A 22761-nucleotide genomic window follows, 5' to 3' on the forward strand; every position below is an offset into this window, starting at 1 on the left:
ACTGCATAGGAGTTGTGACTACAGCATGTGCAAGAATACCTGAGCTAACTTTAATCTAAACGGCTACAGCAATGGTGTGATGGTGCCACAGCAGTGAAGTCCTCAGCATTGCCAAGGTAACCTTGGGCATATATTCAGTTGCTCATGTGGAAGTGCATGCGATTGCAGCTTCTCTCCAGTTACTGTGAAACCATTTATGCGGAGAGCTGTTACACCTTTTCATTCGAGTCCATCTCGGTGTAGTTGCAGTAAGTCTTCTCTTTGGAAACCTTGACCACTGAGTTAATATAGTAATTCAAACAGATAATATTTACTATTAGGAAGACAAACATGACATCAGGCAAGAAGGAAGTGAAAGAGCAAATAATTGATAAGAATATCATATTTTTCTAAGTAGCTGAGTGGACCTTTCTCCCATCCATATTTGCAAGCTGTGGATCCCCTTTCGAAATTCTTCTTTGGAGTTATTCCACTTTTAAAAAAGTTTTTTAGCAGTTTCAGGGAAGTACTGAGGTAGGGGTATAACGGTAGAGGTATAACGACCAAAGAGGTATAACGGTATATATAAGAGGTATATATAAGAGGTATAACGACCAAAACTACTACCTCCCTTTCTGATGTGTGTCTCCTGGTAAACCTGGCAGTAAATAAACTCAGTAAATGCATTCAGCCAGCAGTGTTCGTGGCCCTGTCCAAGTTACGGAAACCCTAGCCAACCCTGAGCTGATCTCCTCATTAGGAAACAAGTACATGCAAGTCCTGGGGATAAGACCTTGTTCTTTATTAACAAGAAAGCAAAAATAAAACAGTTGAAAAAGAAGCTCGGTTTCTGAAAAATATTTTTCTGTCCTAGACAGCCTGTAATACTATCATCATAGATGTAGTGAATTAATCTTTTTCTAGTTCTTTCATAGATAGAATAGATACCTACTATGGATAGACCAGTATTCCTCACCTTTGCATAGTTTGTTTTAAACTTAGAAAATCTTTTCTATACCTATCTAGATGATTCAAATGTAAAATCAAAATTCAAAAATCTAGCATAACATCACTATGCTGACACTCAGACAATAACAATGAGACTGGATCGTTCTAATCCACCTTCAATATGCAATGCAGAAAGCTTTCTTGGGTTTGCCATGCATCTATTCTACAATTCGTTCCTGCTATTTACAATTCTTCCAAGTCACAACTTCAGATCTTCCATTTTCCCTTGCAGTGTCCTGTGCTTCCCACTCTCAGTTTCAGAAATTGGGGGGGGGGGGGGCCTGGAAGTAGATCCTCCAATTTTCAAGTCTCAAAATGAGAACATTTCTCACATCTTTAATCCCAAAATATAACTCTCAAAGAAATTTCAGCAGCCTCCCTACCTTCAGGAGCAGGCACCTCAGGTACAAACAGATTTCTGTATTTAGGTATAGCCTATTATTGCTATGTAATTTTATTCTGACCTATGAAAGTTGAAATTAAAAAAAAAAAAAAAAAGTGGAAATTGTCAGCCCTGCCAGCATTGAGGATCAAATTGCAGTAAAATATGTCAGGTGTCTGCATTCTGAAAGTCCAATTGGACTCAAAATAGATTTTAAGGTACATTAAAAAGCATTTATTTTCACTTAATTTTAGCTCTTACATCCTTGGTTTTTTCATATTCCTGAAACTACTATAAATAAATTTGAAAAGATAAGTTTTTCATGGATATTTACAAGTTATCAATAGAGACAATTTTCTGTAATTACTTTACAGAAGCTATACTTTCACCTGTTAGGTTAGAAAGTTATTTGTCCAAAAACTGTAAGTGCTAATGATGATTCTATTGAAATAATGTTAATATCACCATTAAGTTTAGCTCTACAATGATAAAAACACAAGTTAATCATAAGAATTTGCTCATTTTTTTTATTATTTGCACAGGACAGCATATAACATGTACAGATAAAACTGTCGTAAATTTGAGGGTTAGACTTAGAGTTTTGTATGGTCAAGTTATTCTTCATAAATCAAAGATTAGACTTGATATTCTGTGAATATCCTGTAATATAAATAAGTATCTTAACCATAAGGGAATAGCTATTTATTGCATTCTACCATTCTTTACCATGATAAAAATAGGTACAATGTTATTGAGTGGAGACATGGTATGAACAAATAATACTCTGCAGTAGTACACTTGATACTCTTTCAGTCATATTTCAGTGTTAGTCTGAATGCTTTGAATTCTGATTTGGTGTGGAAATTTTTCTACTTGCAGCTTCTTGGAAAACTTTGAGAATGCAGAGTCAAAATTTGTATACCAAAAAACAGACTTTCTTGATGTTTCCTGGTATTATAAGTATATATATTTGTATATATAAAGGGAGAGAGGAAACTTTTTTTTTTTTCAGGCACTTTAGGAGCTGGAAGAATAACCACAGAGTTGGCATGTAGAATGACAAAATGATGTTATTTTTGTAAGAGCCTATTTTTGTAATGCAATTCATTCATCATCATCATTTATAAGCTTCTAATATTCCACATAAAGAAAATATATTTTTTGTCAATCATTCTTTTTTTGTGTGCATGTTTCTTCACTGAGGATCTGAAAAGATTAGCTGTTGCTTTGATTAAAAAATCAAATTTTTTGTACAGAAAAAAAACCCTTTTTCCCCTAAAGCTCAGACTTCAGGTCAGTTTATTTAGAGAATAAATGACTAGATGTGAGAGATCAGAGAATCAGCTGTTTGCACATTAACTGCAATATTACTTCGGAAAAAAAAGGCAGATAAGCAAGAATATTTTTTAAGTATAAGTTGACACACATATTTATTTTTTCTAGAGCAACGATTTCACCCTACTCTGTAGCCAGTAACAGTTAGATTGCTCCACTGGTTATCGAAATGCATAATTTCACTATGTTAGTTCAGAGGTATTCCAGTGTAGCTTTCCTAATGACAAAAGAGATACTTACCTGTAAAAGTATAATGATAAATTAAGTCTATCAGATATAATCATGCTGCTCTCTGGAAAATATCAATTCCCTTCAATAACTGAACAGATTTATATATGAATAGATATGTATATATATAAACGCACACTCTCAGAAACCTCTTCAGTGACAAAATACAATTATTTTCCTACTTTCATGCAGCAAAGAAGGTAGTACTATTTTGTTGTAAAATCTGAAGTTTTTACATTTCCTATATAAAAAATAAGTCGAAGCTTTTGTGAGAACCATTTTGACCATTCATTAATTGTTTTCCATAAAAATTATGCAGTAAAGTGGTCATGGAACTATGTATATATAATCTGCTAGCACTGTCATGTGAAAAGGACTGATATTGCTACTCTCTTTTTCTCTTTTTCTGCAAATGTACATGATAAATAAATAAACCTTTGTCTATGTTCAAGTAACAACTGTAATACACATTTTAGCAGAAATCTTCTGAAAGTCAAACATTTAAATAAAATTTTTGATTAATTTCTTCAGTATCACAGAGGACTTATTTGAACTAAATCAGAAATATAAACTTTCAAGAATGAAACATAATGTTTCACAGATTCCACTTTGTTCTGTATAGCCTATACAGTTACAGTTGAAGGTAGTAGGTAACTAATGAATTTATACTAAATTATTCTGGTTTTAATAACTTTTGCCAAAAAAAACAACCTCCAAAAGTGTTTTTAATTATTAAATGGATTTCTTATTTCTTTGCCAGCAGATTTATTTTTGTAAATGACTTGCTTCTATGAGACTTATGGCTTGAGCAATTTAGGATGCTAAATCACTATTGCATCTCACAGAAAGATGAATTCCCTTGGCAGTGAAGTCCTTTTGTGTATCTAGAGTATGTGCAAGTATGAAAATCCTTAACTTAGACAGAGATTATTTACAGACATTCTTTGTACAGAGAGAAAACTGGTGTGATACAATAGGTGGTTCTGTAGAGGGAAATCCTGTGTCACTCATCTGCTGGAGTTCTCCGAGTGCAACCTTGGTACCATCGCTTATTCAATGTTCAATTCAATTTAATGGTCAGAAGAAGACAGTGTGCAACAAATCTCTAAATTTGCAAATGATAGAAAGATCTTCTGAGCTCTCAATGTTATGCTGATGACAAGGAAAATCCACAGGAACTGATAAAACTGAGTAAACAAGTAAAAAGGTAGTGAATGAGTTTTGATGAATTTCAAATGCAAAATAATGTACTTAGGGAAAAAAATCTAAATCATGTTTACATGATTCTGAGGTTGGAACTAGCAGTTACAACTCAGAAAAAAAGATGTTAGGAATATTCTTGATGTTTCTCTGAAATCATTGCTATAAACTAAAGAGCCAACACATCAAGTAAACATTGCACTTAATTAAAAATGTTATAAGAAGAGAGAGGGTGTTGTTTTGCCACATATAAAACCTTTGTGAGGCCATATACTGAGCACTGTGGGAGGAACATATGAACTTTGTCAGAGGATGCAGGGATGCAACAAGGAAGGCTAAGGCCCCTTTGGAATTAAATCTGGAAAGAGATGTCAAGGACAACAAGAAGGGCTTCTTCAAAAACAACAGCAGCAAAAAGAAGACTATGGAAAATGTGAGCCCGCTGCTGAGTGGGGAAGAGACCCTGCTGACGAAGGATAGAGAGAAGGTAGAGTTATTGAATGCTGCCTTTGTTTCAGTCTTCACTGCTAAGGCCAGCCCTCAGGAATTCCAGACCTTGGAGACAAGAGAGGAAGGCTGGAGAAAGGAAGACTCTCCCTTGGTTGAGGAGGATCAGGTTAGAGATCTTTTGTCCAAACTTGACATCCAGAAATCCATGGGCCCCGATGGGACGCATCCGCGAGTGCTGAGAGAGCTGGCAGATGTTCTTGCTAGGCCACTCCCCATCATCTTGGAAAGGTCCTGGAGAACAGGAGAGGTGCCTGAGGACTGGAAGAAAGCCAGTGTCACTCCGGTCTTCCAAAAGGGCAAGAAGGAGGAGCCAGGGAACTCCAGGCCTGCCAGCCTCCCCTCCATCCCTGGAAAGGTGATGGAACAGCTCCTCCTGGAGGTCATCACTGAGCATGTGGAGGACAAGAAGGTGATCAGGAATAGTCAGCGTGGATTTACCAGAGGGAAATCGTGCTTGACCAATCCGATAGCCTTCTCTGATGGAATGACTGGCTGGGTAGAGGAGGGGAGAGCAGTGGATGTTGTCTCCCTGCAATTCTGCAAGTCTTTTGACACTGTCTCCCATCACATCCTCATAAGTAAACTCAGGAAGCAAGAGTTAGATGAGTGGACAGGGAGGTGGATGGAGAACTGGCTGGATGGCCGAGGTCAGAGGGTTGTGGTGAATGGCACAGAGTCAAGTTGGAGGCCTGTGGCTAGTGGTGTCCCCCAGGGGTCAGTCCTGGGTCCAGTCTTGTTGAATGTAGTCATCAATGACCTGGAGGAAGGGACAGAGTGCACCCTCAGCTAGTTTGCTGATGGTATGGAAGAGGGGGAGTGGCTGACACACCAGAAGGCTGTGCTGCCATTCAGAGGGACCTGGACAGGCTGGAGAGGTGGGCAGAGAGGAACCTCATGAAGTTCAACAAAGGCAAGTGCAAGGTCCTGCACCTAGGCAGGAATAATCCCATGCACCAGTCCAGGCTGGGGGTTGACCTGCTGGAAAGCAGCTCTGCGGAGAAGGACCTGGGAGTGCTGGTGGACAACAAGTCAACCATGAGGCAGCAATGTGCCCTTGTGGCCAAGAAGGCCAATGGTCTCCTGGGGTGCATGAGGCAGAGTGTTGCCAGCAGGTGGAGGGAGGTGATCCTGCCCCTCTCCTCAGCCCTGGGGAGGCCTCCCCTGGAGTACTGTGTCCAGTTCTGGGCTCCCCACTACAAGAGAGACATGGCACTCCTGGAGAGAGTCCAGCGGAGGGCTGCAAAGATGATGAGGGGACTGGAGCATCTCTCCTCTGAAAAAAGGCTGAGAGAGCTGGGCCTGTTCAGCCTGGAGAAGAGAAGACTGAGAGGGGATCTCATCAACGTGTACAAGTATCTGAAGGGGGAGTGTCAAGAGGATGAGGCCAGCCTCTTCTCCGTGGTGCCCAGCAACGGGACAAGAGGCAATGGGCACAAACTGAACCACAGGAAGTTCCATCTAAACCTGAGAAAAAACTTCTTTCCTGTGAGGGTGCCAGAGCACTGGCACAGGTTGCCCAGAGAGGTGGTGGAGTCTCCTTCCCTGGAGATATTCAAAACCCGTCTGGATGTGATCCTGTGAAATGTGCTCTAGAGGACCCTGCTTGAGCAAGGGGGTTTGGACTAGATGATCTCCAGAGGTCCCTTCCAAGCTCAGCCATTCTGTGATTCTGTGATCTTATGCATAATTCATACTGCCAGTCTCCTACTTACTTACCTGTTCTTTTCTATAGGTATCACAGCTCTTAATATGTATGAGATGAGACATGAGAATATTTGAAATCCAAGCCTACAACCAACACTGAAATTTTATTAATGATCTCTGAAATAAAAAAGGTTCTTCACCCTGTTGTGAACAGAACCGGAACACACAGGATTAGTTCAATTTAACTGTTTCTGCAAGATGAACTTAGTAATTAAAAAATAAGAGCACTCCTAAAACCATTGATCTCAGCCCCAACATTACCTTCAAGGCACTGTTCCTACTTGACCTCACTATAGCAGACACAAATCGTTCTGATCTCCTGGGAGAGAGAGTTGCTCCTCACAAACATTTGTACGCTACAGTAGTTGGCAACAGACATAAATCAACGGGAATCACTCAGCATTTTTGTAGTGTTCCAAAGCTAGTTTCTAAGTAAACTTAAGGATTAGCTCTGCTACTCTGCTAGATCCTCATCTTTATAATCTGCCAAACCTGTATTTTAAATTTTAATCCTTCCAAACCATGGGAATGGAAAACAGAATCCCAGTTTTAATTTTTAAGCTTATTCTGTTCTATGAAATATGCGATGTTGTCATTAAAAAGTCAGTCTGACAAAAGTTAACAAACACATACTGGTATCTGAAATAGCTGCAGTAACTCAGATTACACTGCTTGCTGATTTAGAGTAACTTTTGACTTTTTATAGGTGATTGATGTGAAAATATGTTTTGGGAATTCGACAGAAAATCACATCCTAAAACATAAGAAAATCATTAATAGGAAAATAATATTGGTTACTTCTAGGTTATTAATCTTTAAATTGTTTTTGTGTTTATTTCCTTCCTCTGATTTCTCCCTAGGTGAGGAGATATGGAAAAAAAATTAGAAGCACAAGAACAGCATAACAAGAATTAGTGGAGTAATTCTTGGTTACACATAAAATATATTTCAAATATCATGGGGATAAATTTAAGGCTGAAGATGCAATGAGAAAATAAACTAACATAATCACTGACAGTAACTGTAGAGCTAAGAGGGGAAACAAGAAGTGAGTTAAGAAAGAGATCTTACTTCCATTTGTTTGCCCACAATTTGACATTCAGTCATCTTCTTTTCTGTAAATGTCTACCTGGGTCAGACTAGTGGTCTATTTAGCTGAGTATCATGTTTCTGGCAGTGGCACTAGTAAATGGTCTTTAGGAAGAGCATGCAAGCATCACTAAATTCTACAGTCCTTTACCTATATAGTCCTCGGATACCCACAGTTATTTTCTGGGATTTCTGAGTTGTTTTCTACAGCCTCTTGTGGCACCACATTCCAGAAATTCATTACCCACTAGGAAGTATTTTCTTTTTTCTGTTTTGAAAAGATTATTGATCTCCTACTAGTTTCAGTGAATTCCCCTTGGTTTAGGTACAGAGTGATCTGATGATTAACAGTTTTACTTTCATCTTATCCCTCATATTATGATTTTATAAAACTCAATCAATCATATCACCTAGTCTTCTCCTACTCAAACTGCAAAGTCATAACCATTTTAGTATCTCTTTATAAGGCAGCTGTTCCACCTCCTTAATTGTTGTAGCTGTCGGTCTCTGTACCCCCTCTAACTCTACCTTGTCTTTCTTGAGATGCTGAGAGCTGCACACAGAATCACAGAATCAATCACAGAATGGCTGCGGTTGGAAGGGACCTCTGGAGATCATCTACGTCTGGCATCATCGACGTCTTCCTGAACTGGTGGCCTGACATATATAAGATATGTAAGTATGGAGTCATAGAGGCATATTCAAATCTCATTGGTAACAGCAAATATTTTAATTTTGTAATACCTCTTTGTACTATTTTCAGATACCTTTTTACATTTATGATTAACAATTATCCTTTATCCAGAGTACTGGGAAGGCCACGTGGAAGAGAATTCATTGCACCGGCCTGCTTTCTGCAGTATGGTTACCAGTGGTTGTAGTGGTAGTGCTCATCTCCACTCAGAACTGCCAGAGGCTACTTCCTGCACATTCTTATTCATCTATGACTTCTTCAGAAATTACTTTTTAGAAAAGAAACACTTTAGGCTTATTATTAAATTTCTACGGTAACCTGATTCTTACTTTTTTTTAAAGCACCTACAGCATAAGTTGTCTTTAAAGACTATGCACTGTTGTTTTACTTCTGTAAGGATTGCGTTTTCATCATATCATAATGTATCAATTTTTCCTTTAATTTATAAGCCTGAGGAAATTATTATAACTTTTCAGCATTAAACCTAGCTTGCATATGCAAAATTAAGTGTTTTAGCATTGAAATAATGTTAACATGGGAGAACTTGCTCATGTAGCCCTTTGTGTGTGATGCAATGACATCTACAATAATCTCTGCGTTTGACCATTATATTGTCTAATGTATGTTATTAGCAGTTTTTATAAAAATATAGTATGTCCTAAAAACACGAAGAGCTGCAGTCTAAACACTTTTCTGATGAAAAAATTTAAATAATTTAGCTTCAGTGCTGCTTTACATTTCTAAGGTTGTAAGGTTTGAAGGTTTAATTTAATGAGATCTGATATTGACAGTACATCTATTGTACGCACAAAACATATACAGCATGAATAAATTACATTTTTGTAAATGCATTTTGAAATAAGTCTATTAAATATGCAGAAGTATTTTGCTATCATTACCTCCTGCTCTGATGGTCTTAATGTAAGTCTTACCTTCAAAATCTGATTTTTTACCCAGTAGAACCAAAATACTATACATGGATTTTTCATATATTTTTCTGACATTTTACTAAAAAAAGCATTAGCACAAAAAATACACTTAGTGAACAGATATGGATTTTTTTTCTTCTCATACAGATTTTCTGGCTGTAAGTTAGGCGATCATTAAAATTAAATATGTGTAAATGTGAAAGTGAATCTAGGACTCTTCTAAATTATATTAGCTAAAAAATGCAAACACAAACAAAAGGTATCAGTCCCTAAAGATAAAGCTTGCACTGAAATAGTAACGTTTGCAGCCAAAACGGCATGATGCTGCTTAATTTTGTACTGTAACAACATAACTGTGCTTACAAAGATACAACAAAGATTGTTTCACACCATTTTATAGAACAAAAACAAATGCTACACTGCTATGAAGAACCTGTTTGATATAATCATGAATGCCATTTTCTACTCCATGGAAAACTTCTTGCATACAAGTATTAATTAATTCTCACAGTAATGAGTTGGAAATAAAATATAAAATGGCAAAATTTATATTTATGTGTCTTTAAAGCACAGAAAGATTTCATTCCTGGTAGACATGTAGTCAACTCACTAGTACATGAAAAAAGTAGATGAGGGAGAGAAAACAGCAAAATATAGACTATCCTACCTTTAGACATCAGTGGAGCTTCCCGTAAGTGCCCAAATCTTTGCAAGCAGGCCTAATTGCAGGACAGGCCAAATTAATAACACCACCACATCATAGTATTGATTTAGTAATTTGTCAATACCATGTGCTCTAATGCCAAGGCTAGACATTTAAATAAGACACTATATATATATCTTAAGCAGCTATCAGCCACTGGAAATATAGATAACTAAATTAAATTGCTTTCTAGTAAACTAATATGTAAAATTTTCAATGAAATCCAAAGACCTTGACATAGATATACATACATAGCACAAGAGAACCTTTCCTACCAAACCATCTATTACAGTCATTTTAGGAAAAAAAAAAAAACAAAACAAAAAACAAAAAAAGGAAAACTTGCTCAACTAGCACCTCCATATGTCCATTGTAGTCATATGGAAACCATGTTACAAGAATGTTTTTAACGTTATTAACTTCTGTTATATTGGGATAGGAAAATTGCCCTTTCCACCATGATCCATCAGAATCTTTAGAAACTCTTTAACCTCTTGTGCCTTTTCTAGGGGAATAAACTGTCAGACTACATGAGTCTGAATTTAATCACAGTCGCGAATGATTGCATTTCCCATGACACAACATTAAAACTGAAAACCCTTAGTACAGAACTGTTCATGTAAACTGGCAGTTTATTCCTGTAAGAGACATTGGAGGGGGTTGAGTATTACTGAAATTTTAATGATCCTGTTCCTTAGAAAAAGGGCAAATTCTTCAGATCTATCAAACATAACCTGAACTGTCCCTTTATTGACCTTAGAGAAAAGAAACTGACCAAAGTTATAAACAAGATACCTGTATCTTGTTTTTCCTGTATTTTCATTGCTCGTAACATCTACAATAACTGAATCTGATGCTGTAGTTGAATATCTAGCTGCCTTCATTGTCTTTCTGGGTTCACTGTAGCTTATTTCCAGTTGTAATAATTTGATAAACTGTGAGGACATTTACAAAATAGTAATGTGCAGAGGAAATAGTTGCTTGAGAAAGCCCCAAATCATCTTAGAAAGATAAAAGAAAAAAAAAAAGGGAAAAATCAAGATGTAAATTAAAATCCCTACATTCGTTACTAGTAGGTCCTTTTTATTTAGAATCCCAGCTCTACAGAGAATTGAATTACTGTGGTTTGCTAACCACAGCTAAAGTCACAATTAACATTAGATAAATATTGAGATAAAAGTAATAATTTTATTTATTTATTTATTACTACCACATAAAGTTTAAGAAAAAAAATAAAAATTTGATTTCAGTCCCATTTCCTGTACACTGCTTGACTATGGTGGTGCAACTATTTATGAACTGTGCTGAGAAAATGAGCAGGGAAAATACGTGGTTAAAAAAAAAAAAAAAAAACCTTTTCTGTCAAGGTTTGTAGGTTTACTTTTTTAAGCTAAATATTACTCTCTTGGCGTGGGTATTCCAGCCCATAGATGGAGGATTGGCAACTTAAGTATATGAGAGAAGCCATTTCAGCCTCTGAATTTGAGTTTTAGTGAACAATGTAAGTTGTTGATACGTCGATGAAGCAGGCTCTGAAGAGATGGAACTGCAGATGCTTTAGTCCCTGTGGTGTTTCCTATGGTGTCCCTTGGACAACCCACCATCCCCTTGCCCTCATCCAGTTCCTGTTGGGACAGCCTGTTCAAGCACTGATGCTCTCCCACGCAGTCAGATGCCAAAGCCAGCACACACTTCTACCTATGGAGCTGGATGCTGTGTTTTCAGGTATTCCAGAAATGAACATCATAGTGTTTAGTTAGTTATTTATCAAATGCCTGTGTCATGTCTGTTTAACTGGTTCTAGCTACTGGCACTAAATGGGAGACCAGGAGTAGTGGGGCTTCGGCTTATTCTCCTTGTGAAGTAAAAAGCAGTGGAGTGAGGTGCACCGCCTGCCAGGCAACAGCAGGACTATTCTTCCTGGTGAATTTAAGGATAAAATAAAGCCTCACTCTTCCTCAGTGCAGGTAACTGCCTGAAAGCAGTGAGCTCACCGTTTTTACGCTCCTATTTTACATCTGTTCAGTTTTTAAGTACCAATTTGCTCAATATCCATCCTGACATATAAGACACAATTCTGCTGATAGGATGGAGCTGCTAAGGGTAAAGCAAATACCTCAAGAAATTATTCTGTGATGTGCTTGTCCCTCAGTCACCTGTGAAAGAGTGTTCTTACATAGCTCGCTAATGAATCAGCCTGACCTCTCTAATAGTTTAAACAAATTCGTTCCATGTCCTCTCTGTAGCCTTCAGTCATTGGATTTTTTCTCCCACTCCATACTAGTGGGTACCTCTTCCTTGGCAGAGTACATCATGTATCTAACACTGTAGAGTAATTTACGTAACTTAATTTTTTTTCTGGTTAGCACTTCAGGTTCAAGGGCATTTGACTAGTAGGAACATTCTGTCAGCAGCAGCCTCAGCTGAGAGCACAAATTGTACCACCTGTGCTGGCTTGTTTCAACAACTTCTTATCAGCAAAAGTAGCGGTAAACATTTCTTGTCATTAGACAAAACAAACAAATAAACCAACATAACAAAAAGAAAGTGGAGAAGTCAATCTTCACCACTCCCTCCCCCCCATTTTTTACCTTGGTGTCCAAGCTCTAGCTGAAGTTCTGCTTAAGACGATCAGGACAATGCAACTCCAAACAGCCCCTGAGGTCTGTGAAGTAAATTCCCTCTCAGGAGAATCATCCTTTTGTTTACCACTTCACAATTAGCTGAGAGTTTATGGTATCAGTATAAGATGCCATTGTAGTCCAAATCCCAGCCTACACAGAAGAATTACAATTTTAACTCATGCTCCAGACACAGAGGTTTAATTTGCCAGCACAGAACTACATGTATCTCTGGATATTAAAACAATTTAATTTCTTTAAGCAAGTGACAACTTTTGTAAAACCAACACATTTGAGCTGACCCATAATAAAAGCAAATCAGTATCTTCCTTCTTAGAAAATACTTTTATAGTGCAGAATCTTATAGAACAGCAGCCTATACAGACTTTCTGCCTTCATGACTGTTTCCTATTATATGAATGAGAAAAATTCTAGCTAATATAAAATACATTAAGAAAGAAATTATAATTTAATTTTAGCTATGAAAAAGACAAAGAATGAAGAACACATACAATGAAACTTCCATATGAATTTTAATTTTATGGTTGACAAACATTCTTAATCAAGAATCACTCCTACTGCAGCGACTACAAGCTGAGCATTTTCATTATGTAGAATGATAAATCAGAACAGTTTCAGAATTAGTTTATCTGCTTCTGTCTGTAAAGACACACCCTAAGAACCTATCTTCTTAGCTGGAACGATGTAAAAAGCAACCCATGAATAGTTAATTAAATGCTTGCCTTACTCATAAAGACTATATATCTCAATACCTGAAATACATGCATCTGATATAGATGTATATGAAAAATAAAACTTTTGTTTACACTAAATCGATTAGGACAACACTAAAAGAAACAAAATGATTAAGACAATATATTTTCATCAGATAACACTCTAGTGACACTTCCCCCATCCCGCTATTTTCCATCCTGTGACGTTCTTTGTCCCATCTAAACAAGACATGTAAGTAAGTCACAAGAATCCTTACTCTTCTGTGCTCTTCTTTCTTCAGTTGTGTAAGAGAACAAGCAATCAGAAGCAATCAGAAACAAAGAGAACCAATTGCATTTACCATGCATGTGATTCAAAGCTGTCCCACCACCTGTGGAGCCCCAAAGGGCACAACGCACACATGATCATGCCACGCCACTGCCCTACTGCCATCAGTTACGTGAGACCTCTCACCCAAGAGGCTGAAAAACAGCCTTCCTGCTTGTTTGCTAATGATACTTGGGCACTTGCTGCTTTAACCCACTCCTAATTCTGTGTTGGTCAACATCCAAATGAAGGCACCATTAGTAGGGAAATGATGGCCTCTTGGAGAGTACCCCGAGTGAACTGATTCCAGTCCTCTTAAACTGCCTTTTGTATGAGGAAAAAAGATGTATATAATTACTTTTTAGAAACTCCTACTTCTGTGACAGCTTTGCAGAGAGTAAAGAGGGGTTCTGGACCTGGGATACGAATTCAGACTGGTAAGATTGCATTGGAGTGGGAGAGACCCTAGCAGTCACTAAACTGTGATCAGTCAAACAGATTGATGAACAGCTGGAGTCAAAAATTGATGTTACCCCGCTGAGTGACCTCAGTGATTCCATCAATAACTGCCTTAATGATTGTTTTCTTCTCCTTTTTCTTCTCTTTCTTCATAGCATCACCTTAGCTTGAAATGTTGCATCATCCTCTCCAGGATGGTCTCAAAGGGCTTATCCTGCCACCCTCAGGAATTTTGTCATGAGGCTGTTAGGCAGCAGGAGGCCAAGTTGCAGCACCCTTTTGAAGAGGATTTCACCTGAGGAATCTGAGGAAGAAAGAAAAGAAAGCCTGTCAGTCTTTGAGGATACAGTGCAGTGGTCTATTGTCTGGTTACCTTCTCCAGAGCCCCCAGGTTCTTCAGAACACAGTTCTTTCCTATGTGGTTGGGAGCATCTGGACAGGTCCACTTCTGCCATAACTAACTTCTGTGAGGGATGGGAGAAGCTGAGCTCTGAGCAGGATGGGTCATCAGGTGTTGAAGAGCTCCCTCTGTTTCCCAGCCAGCAGTTCACTACAGGAGATTCTTGCTGGTGACTACAGCAGCTTTGCAGCAGGGGAAGGCAAAGTAGATACAGAAACGAGCTATTCAGTAAGGGGACAGGAATTAGTTTTAAGCAGTAAGGGTAGAAAGAAGTAATATATTTGATACTTTATATTGATTATGTTAGCCATCACTGAGTAAGCCAAGATCTTTCTCTTGCTCTAGATATTCCCATTGGTAGTAAATTAGACAATAGAGTTCTGAAGGTGGAATCCCACCTGTATTTTCTCCATGCTATGCTAGGGTCCATCAAGATCTTAAAATGATCTGGAGTGGTGTATTGTAGCACCTGCACGCAACACTATGTGCTACTCCACCTCTTTCTCCCTTCCTTCCCAGAAAGCAACTACCTGGACTTCCTGCTCACACAGAAGCTTGCCTATATCTCTATCTTGCCTTGGGCAATGATATAACTTTCCACAGAAAAAGTATTCTATGAAAAATTGGTATGCCAGCAAATGTGAGAGAGCACCTCTTTCTTCCTTTCTTTTAGTTGAAGACTCACAGATGAACTCATGTTTGCAAAGTGCCCACCAACACCAGGAATGAAAATGGTTCTGTGGCCTATATCCTTCCTGCAAATTCCCAGTGCCCTGAAACCACAAGGTCTACTCACTATTATGCAGAATGGAAGAGTGTGCAATGTCTACAAGAAGCCTCAGGAACAGGATTACATCAGCATTGCTCACACTCAGTAAATGATTGACTTTTCGTCAGTGCCAGAAGGTAGGAGGGGAAAATCGCACCACTGACTGACAACCACATCAGCCACTAGCATGCATTGCATCCCTAATTAAACCCGTATTCCAACATCCCCCCCCCTCACCCCCAGGATCTTTTTTGGTCATTCTGGTTTGTGCAGATGGGATGTGGCCCAGAAGTGTTGCTGTGTGTGGTGCTGGTGTCACAGTCATTAGCCCATATTCAGTTGCATTCTGGGAGAGGAAGGGATTTGTGGCAGCGTTTTGCATGCAGGAGGCTATATTACTGTGCCATGCCATAACGGTATATAGACAGAGTGAGAAAGACACTTCTCCACAGAGGAATAGAAAGATATTTCTCTTGCAAAAGACTGCAGTAGGAAAGAGGATGGCATAATAAGAAGTAAAAGGTAAGAGAACAGAGAAGGACAACAGTAAGGGTGGGAACTCGTCAAGTGGTTTCTGATGTAGCTAGCTGCCAGATGGAAGATTTCTTCTGTAGCTCCTGGGCCCTAGGGCAATTGCTTTTAAAGGCATAACAGCTCTTGGGGTTAAACCAGGGAAAAATACTCTCTCTCCCCTGCTCTGACCTAATTCCATCAGAAGTCTTAGGCATCATCTCCTACCATAAAGACTGGCCTATAAAAACAGTATACTTGTCTGGCCTGGTATACGGTAGAGAGGCACACTTCGTTCCTTATGTAGGCTGCGGCAGGAAGGGGGTAAAGATATATCTTGGGAAAAGCCCCACAGGGGTCCTCAGATATTTCTGGGAGCAAGGACCTCAGTGTGGCACTGGATGCCCTTTTCTCAGTACTGTCCTGCATGTTAGCCATACCGATGGAAGTGACCTAAGTCCCCAAAATGTTTGGTTATGTGCTTGTGTTTAGATGTGGAGATTGGATACTTCCCATTTAACTCCAGTCACTGAATGGAAGCATCTCAATGTTCTCTTTATGGTCATAGAAAGAAGACAGATACTTGCAGAGTATTTCAGATCTAAAGTAGATCGACCATACTAAAGGTACTGGTTAAACGCTGTGGAATGATTTCACTTAAAGAGCCTATGAAACTACAAAGATTATCTGGCATAAAGGGTACGTAAGGATCTGGAAGTTTGGTGAAATATTTCTTTCTGTGAATAGATATCTACTTTTACAGAAGTCCTTTATCTGAAGTCATGCTATTTTTTCTCATATCTTCTTCTGAAATCTAAATTTGCTGCCTTCCAGTTCAGCAACACTTTCACTTCTATATTAATATATACCTAAAGAGCAGAGGAAGAGGGAGAGAGAAGCTTATATGAATGAATAAGAACTGAACTGTGAGTGTGCTTATAAATCATAAAAATGATATTACCACACACTTTTCTTCTTTCTATGTTTCACGCTTTTGTCCTGTATAGTGGCACAATGTCTGCAGTTATCTAACTATAAAGTTCCTATTACAATCACTGAAACTGGGCTACTTTTCCCATTTGTCTCTACGTGATTATATATCTAGCCATAGTTACTGTATTAACACTTTCTGGGACAGGCCTCTGTTGGATAAAAAGACACAGTCATATAACTGCTTCCTATCTGCAGCTTCCCAAATCAGCTATAGGAGAAAATAATTCACAATGACTTCATTCTTTGAGCTGCTTCTGAAGTAAATAGAATTTAAAAAAAAAAAAAAAAGAGGAAGAAGAAGAAGAAAGACAATTAAATTAGCTTTTTAAAATTATTTTCTTCTAAGTCCTCTTTTTAAATAAAATCTTTTATCTTTCTTTCACAATGAGTAGGAATTATTAATAAATATACTAGATTAATTGATCATAAGTCATCCTTTTAGATAAATTCAGTTTAAAAAAATAGTCTGCTCCTAGTAGAAGCTAATGCTACATGCAGACATCAGAAAAAAACTTTATTGTAGTGAAAATTCAAATACATATTGAACGAATAAAATCAACCAAATATTTTACTTTTCACAATACACTAGGGACATTATCTTTCACATTTCCTAAAACATTTTAAAATAAATCACACATATGAACAGCCATGACTGTAGATTAGAGCACTGCTGGGTATTCTTAAGTTGAGAGTCAAATTATACACTTCATCATTTTCCGTTGCTTTCATCCTTAAAAAGTATTATCTATGCCTTATCAGGAACAAAGGGAAAATGTATGTGCTTTTAACAAAATATCCTTTGAGGGAAAACAGTGAAGATATGTGGATGTAGCATACATTTTAACTAGCACAATGGATTATTGCTACCACTGTTCCTGCAAAATATTTAGAAATGTCTCCCTGGCTCAACATGAATGGTCATATGCATATTATACAATTGTAACATAGGTGAACATAGCTGTGGCTCTGTGGCTTGTATACAGTATTAAGGTCACTAAAAATTGTGTTTATATTAAAAATGGTCTGGGTATATTCCTGCATTCCTATTTATGATATAATGTTTTTTTTCAAAATAGAAGCAGAAATGAAATATACATATGATGCATGAATGTTAAGAGGAAAATGTCTTTACCACTTCTTGGGAGTCAAATAAATTAAGATTGAAAACTTGATAAATAGCGGGAGATAAGAATGGAAGAAAAACAGAAACCCCAAATCAGGATTCTTTTGACCAATTAGAAATAAAGCGAAGGCAGACAAGCAACTGGAGTACAGTAACATGAAAAAGCACAGATCATCAGGACCTTGGTTCTGTCTTATTCTGAAGATTCTGTGCATCAAACAATTCATCACTGTACTGCGGCACTAGTGAAGTCCTCGGGGAAGACATGGGCCTTCTGATTCATGGGTTCTCTTTCTTAGAGGACTCTCGTGTAAATACTGGTCACACCAGCTCATTTAGCTCACTCCCCTCGGTGGTACAGTTTGTCAGCTATCAATCAAACCAATTTTTTCTCCAGCTACTGTACTGTCAACATTTGTACGACTTTGCAGAAGTCATATGTAAGGACACTAAAGTTTGGGAAGTGTTTGTCATAATTTATTTTTATTATTTTTTGGGGTAGAGGGTGGTCAGATGCCAGCAGGAGGTATGATGTATGCTTTACTGGAGAATAACAGTCTTTGAATAAGATCAGAGCTCACTGCTTTACATTTTGCCAGCTTGCAGCATATTCAGGAACCTCTTATCAAAACTCAGTAAGCATTGTGTGAATCACTGCATTTTTAAAATCTGATAAAACATCTCAAAAGGGCCAAAAAAAAGGCTATATATTTTGACAAATATATATTTCTTTCAGCCCATGCTATATATACCATGTATAGAGGCTTTTTATTTGTCTTCCTTGACAAAGTTCCCAATTTAATGATACCATTGTCTATATACTTTGAGAAATATTTCCTCCCCAGAATAAATATTGAGGTATAAAATGCTGATGTCACTATAAAGCACAAAAGACATACAGCAGATCTGGGAAAAAATCCAAAGTGCTTCATACTGGCTTTTCTGTCAAGCTCAGACTTTTTTACCTGAAGCCCTCAGTTCTCAAAAGCACAGAATTATCTTTGAAGATAATGCAAGTTTTTTGCTTGAAAACATTAGACTTGTGTGAATGGAATGCAATATGTCAGCTCATTTATCAGAAAAAAAAAAAAAAAAAACCTTCCCAAAACCCACTGCTTAATAATTATGTGGCCACTTATCATCTAGAAACATAATTTTTTTTGGTGCTCTTTTCTCAGTACTAGGTCTTTATAAATCTTTCCCAGCGCTTTGCGTATTTCAGTGAAAGTGTGTATGGCTAGTTAGCAGGGAGGCATTTTAACCAGTGCTCTCTCTTTAGGAAATAGTTTCAAAGTGTAATCAGCAAAACTACGTGAAGGAAGCAGTCAGACATTTAAGTTCTACCATTAGCAATGGAAAGGATATCAAGCAAGTGTCTCCAGACAGAAAGGATGATGTAGTTGATTTTAGTCATGCAGTCCAGAAAGACTTCTGATTTGAAGCTAAACAGTACAAAACTGACCCAGAAAATAAGATAAAAATTGAGTTGATTATAAGCGAGGGCTAGTTTTTCTAGTTTTGTAGAACATATGAAGAAAAAAAAAAAACAAAAAAACCCAAAACACAACTTAACTAGGAAAGTAGGATACTGTCCAACAAATGGCAAAAAAAAAAAAAAAATCCCAAGTTTCATGAGGGGAAAAAAGGAAAAAGAAAGATAAGTCAAATACATTTCTGCGCAGCACATCTGCTTTCTAGCAAGTCTGGAGGTATCTGTGCCTGTCACTACCTTTCTTCTAAGGTCTTCTGCAAAGACTCATCTAACACAGTACCAGGAGCTCACAGGAAGCACTGCTGAAACCTGCCTCAGGTTGGCCTTTCCAGCCACTCCTTTAGGTTGTAGCACTTGTTTTGTGTGCAGCCAAAAGCCACTTTCAGGCAGATGTTTGTTGTCTCTGAAAAGGAAAGGAAAGTCTCCTGTACTAGGAAAGGATTTTCTTTTTCAGCTAGTAGTGGACTCGGCCAGAACCTTGTAGGACATTTATTTAATGTAAAATACACGGTAGCTTACAGAGTGGGGACAGGGAGGAACTCCAGCCACCCTCTGTAGTGCTATCATCACCCTAGATGTGGTATTCAAAGAGATTTCTTCCCCTTTTGGGAGGCATCTCCTGCCAGAAACAGATTCTGCATTCTGAAATTCCAGGTGAGTGGTGTCATCTGCTTGATTCAAATGTACCTCTCCTCCTAGTATTTTCTGTTAACTGGCTTGACAGACTTCCTGCTCACTATGAATCACACTGCAGAAAAGTCTAGGCTCTCAGGATAGTCAGTGGAGAAAGTCTGGAGCCTAACTGACTCTGAATTGATCTATTGAGACCCCTATAAAGACTGTGTACAAGGAACCAGTGAATGAATGTGGGAGTCTAGGTCAGGTTGCCTGCCAGGGTAAGGTGCTTATTTTCTGGCATTACAGAACCTGAGTTAGAGACTTAATTCATCTGGCCTCTGACCGCTCTAACCATAAAATCTGTGGCTCTTTCAGCGTTTCGTCAGTCAAACAGTTGAATGTTTTACTGACGGATAAAATTAGTGACAGGTACATTTTAAAAGGTTCAGAAGTATGGTTTAGTTCCATGAACCTATTAAAAGTATGTATCTTTGTACAGTGAACCTGACCCTACAAGAATTTGGGAAGGTGAGATCTGAATGGAAAAGGTTGGCTTTGTTCTTTTTTCACTTCTTTATGATGAATAACAAAGAAGTGCAAGAATTTTCATGTCTTCTATTTGACTTTTAAATTAGAAAACCATATCTTGTATAGTTAGACAGCTAGGTAATCAGTGAACTTGCAATATTATAACAGCAAGGGAATAAAAGTTGGATTGTAAAGTTAAGAAGTTCAAGTATGGAAATTAAAAAGCTAAATTTTTGGTCTGTTTTCATTGCAAATCACATGTCCTTAATGAAAGTTTGGGGAGAAAACAGTGCAAAGAAAGGTTTAGTCCATATATTCATTTAAAGAGGTAAAACTTTATATTTACTATTCAGAGGCTCATAAGGACTTCTAAGAATAATAGGGAATAGCAGAATTGACTTACATTCATGACTGATACATTTTAAGGATAATGAGCTGAAAAAATATCTCTTCTTTAAAAAAATCAAGTTTTCCAAAAGTGATATAAAGAACTTGTAAAGGAAAAGGATCCATTTATATATATACATTTCTGTAAGCCAGCTTTCATATCCTTTGTCTGTAAAATAAGATTGTAAATCTTTCTTCAACAGATTGTCCTAAAAAACACAGGGTACCTGAAATCTCAAGTGAGCAGCGGGCACCCACTTGATTTAAGTTCCTTTCCAGACGTGCCTCTACTCCTGGTAGTTTTCTGTTAGATTTCTTGAATATCTAGTATTTACTAAGTCTATTTCTTATGTATCACTTCATCCACAAACAGGAAACAGTGGCATAAAAGTGAAAAATCAGTAAGATCAAATACACCTGCTAACTAAAACCAGAAAGATTTGCATTTTTAACTGGCATTTTAGTAGCTTTCTGAGAGTAAATATAAGTCATTGTAAGTTCTGATTCCATAAACTCTTTTCCATATAAAAAATTCTATGTCATTGGATATACAGCCTCCATTTATGCCTTGCGTTACGCCTTTAGCCTCTAAGCTATCCTTCCCAATATTAAAATTTGCAAACTTTCTGAGTATCAGGGGTTATATTTCCAAGTTATATTTCAGCTTAGGTCAGAAAGGCATGACCAGCTGGGAGCTAATGAAATAAAAAGACTTATTTAGGCCCAAATGTTAAAAAAAACAGACTGCTACCTCTGGTGAAAGAAAGGTTGGTTCTTCTTCTATTAATCAAAAGTTAGGACTGTGTGCTTGGAGGAAAAAAATATTACAAATAAAAAATATTTGGAGGAAAAAAATATTACAAATGACTATGGAAAAGCTAGAATTCTTTTTTTTTTTTAACTTAAATTGAACATAAGGAATGGAGTGAGAGATCCCTGATAGATAGGTGTAAGTTTGGAATAAGCCAGTTTGCTCTCAGTAAAAAATATAAGCAAAATGATCTCACACTCAAAGTTTATGACGAAGTGTCTAGTCTATTTCTTATTCCCCTTTCCATTCTACTGATAACTCTGTGACACCTTATATTATTCTGTAATCCTGTTTATTTTTCTGGGATATTGTCAAGGCAAAACATGATTCCCCTATGAAAAGCTGTCCCAGGAAGTCACTGTAATTATTTACCCTTGAAAGAGAGAGCGCACTCATGTGGAAGGGCAGCTGGGAGCAGGACAAACTGCGGTGATCAGATACTGGTCAAAGCAACCTACTGATCAGCAGCTCGCTGGCTCTTTTTACTTCCCCTTCTTTTCATTTCCTCGTGTTGTTCTTCCTCCATCCAGCTTAATCCCTGTCTTTCTCTGCTTTTGTCTTCTCACAGATAAACAACGCACCCTTCCCTACTTTTTCCCTGTTGGTCCTAGTTTTGCTATATGTATACCTAAATTTGGTATTTCTGATCACTAAGGTGAGCTCATCCTTTAATGTTATTACTGATAGGCAGTTTTGACCTTGCAAGATTTCTCTCCCCCAAAGAGCCCTAATATTCCCTTTAATTACCTGTGAAGTTTTGCCATCTCTCATAGCTCCCCCATGTTTCCTGAGATCAATTTTCTCATCATCTGCTTTTTCAAACCTTAAAGTACAAAAGCCCGCCAACTAAAACCTTAGGTGCACCTGTAGACTACCTTTTTAGTAATAATTTAAATGTTCCTGCGTATGTTCCAAGGCCCTGAGTACAGCGGGCACTAATTAGTCTATATATTATATATAGGCTAATATAATATATATAATATAATAATATACAATATATATAATAATATATAGTACAATATATACTATACATAGTAATGTATAATATAATATATAATATTTGTGTAATAACATTTACTAATATATCAGTAAATTCTTTAAGCATCTGAAAGGTGGTGTCTGCATACTAAATGCATTGGAAATGGTCTACAGAATATTCTAGTTCTAGGACCCAAGCTGGGTCCAGGAATCATCTAGAAGAGATCTAGTTGGCACAAACTGAAGGCAGGAGACCCCTTTAACTGTTTA

The 22761-nt window shown here is 37.6% G+C and overlaps 2 long non-coding RNA genes across 2 annotated transcripts in view; one reads left to right on the plus strand and one right to left on the minus strand.

The window, feature by feature from the left end:
- Nucleotides 1-15187, plus strand: LOC138066564 (uncharacterized). The gene is made up of 3 exons (XR_011139878.1): nucleotides 1-116; nucleotides 7979-8110; nucleotides 14956-15187. It is a non-coding gene; the product is annotated as an uncharacterized lncRNA (long non-coding RNA).
- LOC104153307 (uncharacterized) overlaps nucleotides 13083-22761 on the minus strand; it is a 17138-nt gene continuing 7459 nt past the window's right edge. The window contains exon 3 of the long non-coding RNA XR_696218.2: nucleotides 13083-14186. This is a non-coding gene — a long non-coding RNA (uncharacterized lncRNA). The remainder of the gene's footprint in view (nucleotides 14187-22761) is intronic.

Source organism: Struthio camelus, chromosome 3, assembly GCF_040807025.1.
Source record: "Struthio camelus isolate bStrCam1 chromosome 3, bStrCam1.hap1, whole genome shotgun sequence".
Lineage (NCBI taxonomy): Eukaryota > Metazoa > Chordata > Aves > Struthioniformes > Struthionidae > Struthio > Struthio camelus.